The sequence below is a fragment of the Halichoeres trimaculatus genome, unplaced genomic scaffold, assembly GCF_033239565.1.
Source record: "Halichoeres trimaculatus isolate MK-OKI-2021-1 unplaced genomic scaffold, fHalTri1.1 fHalTri1_scaffold_2, whole genome shotgun sequence".
NCBI lineage: Eukaryota > Metazoa > Chordata > Actinopteri > Labriformes > Labridae > Halichoeres > Halichoeres trimaculatus.
The window spans coordinates 14,696,574-14,702,664 of record NW_027437180.1 but is presented as its reverse complement, the minus strand read 5'-3'; positions in this window follow the sequence as shown (position 1 = coordinate 14,702,664).

Sequence of the window (6,091 nt, the reverse complement as noted above, 5' to 3'; positions counted from 1 at the left end):
GGCTTTGGTGACCAGACCAAAACACTACTATCAAAAAGCATGCTTAGCTTTGAGAGTAGGCAGTATAAGGTGTTTTAACTATAAAGTCAACCACTAAAGATCCATAAGAAAAACAGTCAGATTTAGCATTTCTTGAATATATTGCTGCTCAAAAGGCATCTAAAATCAGAGTGCAGAGGCCGTTGTGGACACTAATATGGCCATGAAGAGCAGGGAGAAATCAGAAATATTTTTTGATGTGACGTTAAAGTTGTGACAGTGTGTGGTTCATTGAGAGACTAAAGTTACATTTTTAGGTCCAAAGATTGAAATCACACATTAAAATTTGTAATTGTAGCAGTCTATGTAGGAGTTATCTTGCAGAACAACATTGTACACAATGTTGTTCTAAGATTAAAAAAAAAAAAAAAAAAATTCAGCAAAATTATATTTACCTGAAGTTAAACAATATATGTGCTCTCATGTGTCAAACACATGGGGGTACATGAGGCTAGATGACCCAGACAGCTTGTTATGATCATTTAAAAATGACATTTGATACTAAGCTGATATAACTGTCCCAGAACAGTAAATAAGGTGTTAGGTCTGAATCTCAGCTTGAAGTTTTTTGTCTGGGCACAAATCTCAAACTTTTTTACTTCAAAAACTGTGAGCTTGTAATAGACCAGTGAAATGCATTTTGGGAAATGTCCATGTCCCAGAGGGTGGACAGTAATCAACTGAAGAGCAAAAAATAAGGACCATGCCAGCATTTTAATCAGTAGCTCTTCTAGAGGAACCTCTGCCCTTCGGTAAATGATGAAAATTCAGCACATCATGACACCGGGGCTGTGATGTGTAATTTTTATCGGCTATGTTGACTTACATTTATTAACTAATTGACGGTGACAAATTGGATAAAGTTGAGTTGTTGTTATGTTACAACTGATCATTTGACAGAGATTAAAAAATAATTAATAAATTAGTTCTGTGGAAAAAAGAAAAGTATTATCAAATAAGGAAGACCCCTATCAGTTTTAACCAGAGAGGTCTCCAGACTCAACTCAAAATTTGGTTCCTCAGCTTCATTAAGCTTAAAAAAAAAAAAACCACAGTTGCTCCATGCTACCATCAATACAAGGCATTATATTGTACATATTTATATATACTATATATTTACATAAATGGTCAGATATAGTCTTTATTTTTGAAGCTTTTGCAGAATGTAGGTATTGGAGTAGATTGACGATGATTGTTGTTTTTTTTCTTGTCTGTTATTTTGAAGTGCTTAACTCTTAGCTAATCAGTTCAGCTTATTTTAGCTTTGTCTAGCTCAGCATAAAGACTTGAACAAAAGTTAACATCTAACTTTGTTCTTTTCAAAATAAACAAAAGGAGGTGCACTTTAAACTGTAAAAATGTTATAATAGTTAAAGAAAAAATATATATTGTTCCTTGTTTGCACATCATCCTAAAAACAAGTTGCACTTTTATGTGTTGCTTTTTAACTGCCGTATGTATCGACAAGTAGTTGTTGCTTTGAAAAAAATCAAACGTTATGATTTGGAAATCCATCGAAAATTGTTTCCTACAGCCTCAAATATACATCAAAGTAGTGTAACATTCTACACTGTAACCAGAAATGAAAAACTGAAGTTGAATTAAGTTTTTATGAAACGATGACATCGGTTTGGAATAGGGTCTTTTTGAAACTATGAAATCGAACCACATCTTATTTAAAATGTCTCAATTTCATGCTAATGAGAATTTTTGAAAAATATGATACAAGTTTGTTTTTTTTCAATCTGTGGGTGTGGCTCACTTTATCTGTTTTCTTAATATTTTGTTTGCCTTAAATGTTGTTTATGGTGCCAAGCACCCTCGCTTGAGTGGTCTGTAACATCCACAGTCTGAAGGAACTTCATCATTGGAAGTCCAGTTTTGATGTTCCGATTGGATTCTGTAAAATGTGACCCTTTATTTGGCTTGTCTTCAGCTGATGGTTATGTAGAAACATAGAATTATATTGTGTTTTATTTTATCAGTTCGAAAAGATTATTTTATGTTTCAGTGACACTAAGTTCATGGGAATAAATCATCACTGAGGAATAATTGAATCAATCACACTTTGTTTCAGGTCTGTATTTCAAAAATGAGGCAGAGAACAAATTGGTGCCTCTGTAAATAGAAATATGTGATCATAAAATCCAGGCTTCTGAATGTTCAGAAATACAGTCAAGAGTTGTAGCTGTTCTGATGTTTGGTTGTGGGTGGCTGTAGATAGACACCATGCAACGGTACATGTACAGTGTTAATAGATGTGTAATTATAATTTTGTGGAAAAGATGTATTTATGATTGCGTGAACAATAGTTGACGTGTAACATATCCAACATGCTTTGCAGTGCCTTAGGTTGAAGTGTACAAAATGAATTGATAGTTTTCACCATGCATACATGAGGTACATCTTAAATGTTAAAAACATAAAAAAGTTAAAGGGGCTGTGAGGAGTTTGAAGTGATCTTGAAGTCTCCCTCCTAGATATATGCCTGATTGTAATCAACAATTTAAAATGGGATTATCAGCGCCAATATTGTTGGTTACAGGTTATTCTATATTGCTAGCCTTCAGGTCAGGCTGACCAGTCTAGGTCTCTACAACAACACCATGCCAGCTGAAAAAGTTTAGTATTGAGAAGAGATCTGTGTTTTACTCAGCTGAAAATGATTTCTGTGATTAATTTTGTTGTGATGGTGGACACAGGAGCTGAACTGTCAGACAGAAAAAGGACAGAAGAGCAGAAGAAAGCCAAACAGGAGAGTGATACAGCCTGATCTAAAGACTAACACAGGGGCTTAACTGTTTGTGATAATGTTCATTCCAACCCACAGTCAGCAGTTATTCTGCAGTGGTCTGTTCAAACTTGAGAGTCTATCAATAAAATGAAGAGTAAGGCTACGTAAGCTCTATCGACATATCTAACCAGGATTCCCTAACGTTACACATTACGGACTTGTCTTAAAGCACTGGGCTACTGGTAGTGCTAAATATAGACAGCTACTAAACTTCTTACAAACTGACAATGTTTACTTGTTGTCACGTTAGCTCACAGATGCATCCGAGTACTGGGCTGGCGATGTCACCAACATATAGCCGGCTACTAAAGTGTTTGCTTGATGTCATGTTTCAAACTTTAGCGCTACATAACTGTACTAATAAATACCTTACCTCAGCGCGTTTTATCCAGTTCAAAGTTGTCTTGAACAAAGAAAATTTGTTTCAATCCAGTCTCCATTTAATGCTAAAACAAACACACGCCTCGCTTAAAGTAATGTGCGACAGTGTGCGGAGACTCCAGCCCAGAAGGTGGCGAGGGAGTACAACTACAACAGATCCTCCTCATAGCATCTTTAAGGAAAAAAGAGAATCTGACATGATAGTATTTTAAGATGTAATATTTATTGCCTTATACTGTTACTTCAACTTTACCTAACTAGTGTGTGTTATTAATCTTATTTCAATATAATGTTGGCTAAACTGCCACACCATCAGTTTGCATGACTTCTTTATGAATGATGTGATAAAGTGATAAAGAGATAGCCACAGATTTATCAGACGGGAAATAAAACACATTCAGATCAATTTAAGGAGTACAAACTGAATATCCATGAAGATGGATTAAATGTGAAACATGTTTATTGTACATAGCTTTTCCCATAGAAAACCCCCCAAAAAATCTGTAACATTTTTTGTTCAACTTTTGTTGTCTTGATTTTTAATGTTGCTCTGAGATGTTGTGAAGAAATGTAAAGAAATAAAAATATTAAACTAAACTGCATTTACTTTTCTTCATTTGAAATGATAGATAGATAGATAGATAGATAGATAGATAGATAGATAGATAGATAGATAGATAGATAGATAGATAGAAAGAAAGAAAGAAAGAAAGAAAGAAAGAAAGAAAGAAAGAAAGAAAGAAAGAAAAAAAAATTGTAATTTTTTTTTTTTTTTTTTTTTTTTTTTTTTTTTTACAAAGAGTGCTGTTTATCCTATAGATTCCTTTTTTCTCCTTTGTCATCATTCCAATACTCCAGGACAGGTGTGGCAAAAGGTATTTTTTTATAACAATCATTAACTATTCCAGTGCACACATGTAGGAATTGTGTAGATTAAGACTGAACCTGCAACTCTCTCTTAAATGTGGAGACACAGATGGTGACAAAAGATTTTCTTTGTTCCAGCCCACATGGGAAATGGGTCATCAAAAGATCATCCATTGTTTTTTATGCCATGATTGCCCCCTTAGTTTAGGAGCTTTATAAACCCACATAGAAACTGTCAAGAGGCTTCAGCATACACACACACACACACACACACACACACACACACACACACACACACACACACACACACACACACACACACACACACACACACACACAAATGAGTCAAAATCCAATTCCATGTATGGTTTCCTGGTGGAAGGATTAAAGATTTGTTATTTTTTGGAGATTTTCATTGTGTGTGTGTGTGTGTGTGTGTGTGTGTGTGTGTGTGTGTGTGTGTGTGTGTGTGTGTGTGTGTGTGTGTGTGTGTGTGTGTGTGTGTGCACGTGCGTGTCTGTGTGTGTGGTGTGTTGATGAGAAGCTCGCTTGTGTGGGTTTATCCTGCAGCCCCTGCTGTCATTTTAAGCTCCCCTTTGTGCAGCAAGTGGGTTTCTCTGTGTGTGTGTGTGTGTGTGTGTGTGTGTGTGTGTGTGTGTGTGTGTGTGTGTGTGTGTGTGTGTGTGTGTGTGTGTGTCCATTCTCATTACGTGAACACTTAGGCACTTACAGGGCCGTGAACTCTCCCTCACATACACATGCACACACTCACAGACCCACTCACAAGCATACGTTACTGTGTCAGTGTGTCACATGAGAGGATTAAAACCTCATGTTAGAGACGGCTTATGTGCCAGCCAAGCTTAGTAACAATAAAACATATTACCACAGTTTTAATATTCATTTTAACCACGTCAACAAGCGCCGCACTAGTTTGTGTGCTAAGGGATTTTTTCTTCTTTTTTTTTCTTCTTTTTTTTTATTATTTTAAAAAAAACTTAATTGTAATGATTAAAAACAACACAGCTGCAGCAATTTTCAAACAAACATTTGTGCTTTGGGCAGAGTGGAGAGAGCTTTTGCATACAAAAACAAAACAACAAAAAAATATATTAAATCAATAAATTAAATATAATTAAATGAAAAACGGATAATATTGTCATTGAGACAATGACGATATTATTTTATGATATCAAATGTTGGTTCTCAGTAGGGCTTGGTGTTTGAAGGACACTGAAATATTCTATTGCATTTTGCATCCTTTTATTAATTAAATGGGCTTTTGTGCAAAAATAGTTGAATTTCCAACTGAATGTGAGAAGAAATTGTGTTTTTTTTTGTGTTTTTTTTATTTTTTTTTGGGGGGGGGGGGGCTGCAGTTTGTTTGTTTTTTTTCTAAATCAAACCAAGAAAAGCTTTGAGAAGCCATAAGCTATGGGTAAGGGTTATGCCCAGTGAAAATGTAGGAATGGACAGATAACAAAACCAAACAACATTAAAATCAGACATTTTATTAATTCTGACTTGAAACTCTCACTTCTGAGAATTCAAATAGAGATTGCTGAGACAAGTAGCAGACCAGAGTGAATGTGTCCTAAAAATGTTTTTTTTTTTTTTTCCTTTGTGCTTAACGTTAAGCGAGGAGAATATTTGTGAAAATGTATTATTTGCTGAAGAGCAAAAAGCAAGAATCTACTTGTTCTGCAGGACTTTTTAAATAAATAAACAATCCCCCTAAACAGTATGAAGACAATATGTTTGCAAATAAGAAGCAGGCATAAAACCAAAGCCAACACTTGAAAATCAAACAACTGCAGAGATAATTAACTGACAATTTAATCAATTTGAGAGAGAAGCTCTAGTCCTTCTAGATAAAGATAAGGCCAGCAAAATGCGCCATGATTTATCTCTGCCCTTCAAAACACGATTGATAGAATTCAACTAGGACATTATTAAACCTATTCGATGTACAGGGAATAAATTTAATCACGATTTAGTGCAATCATGACG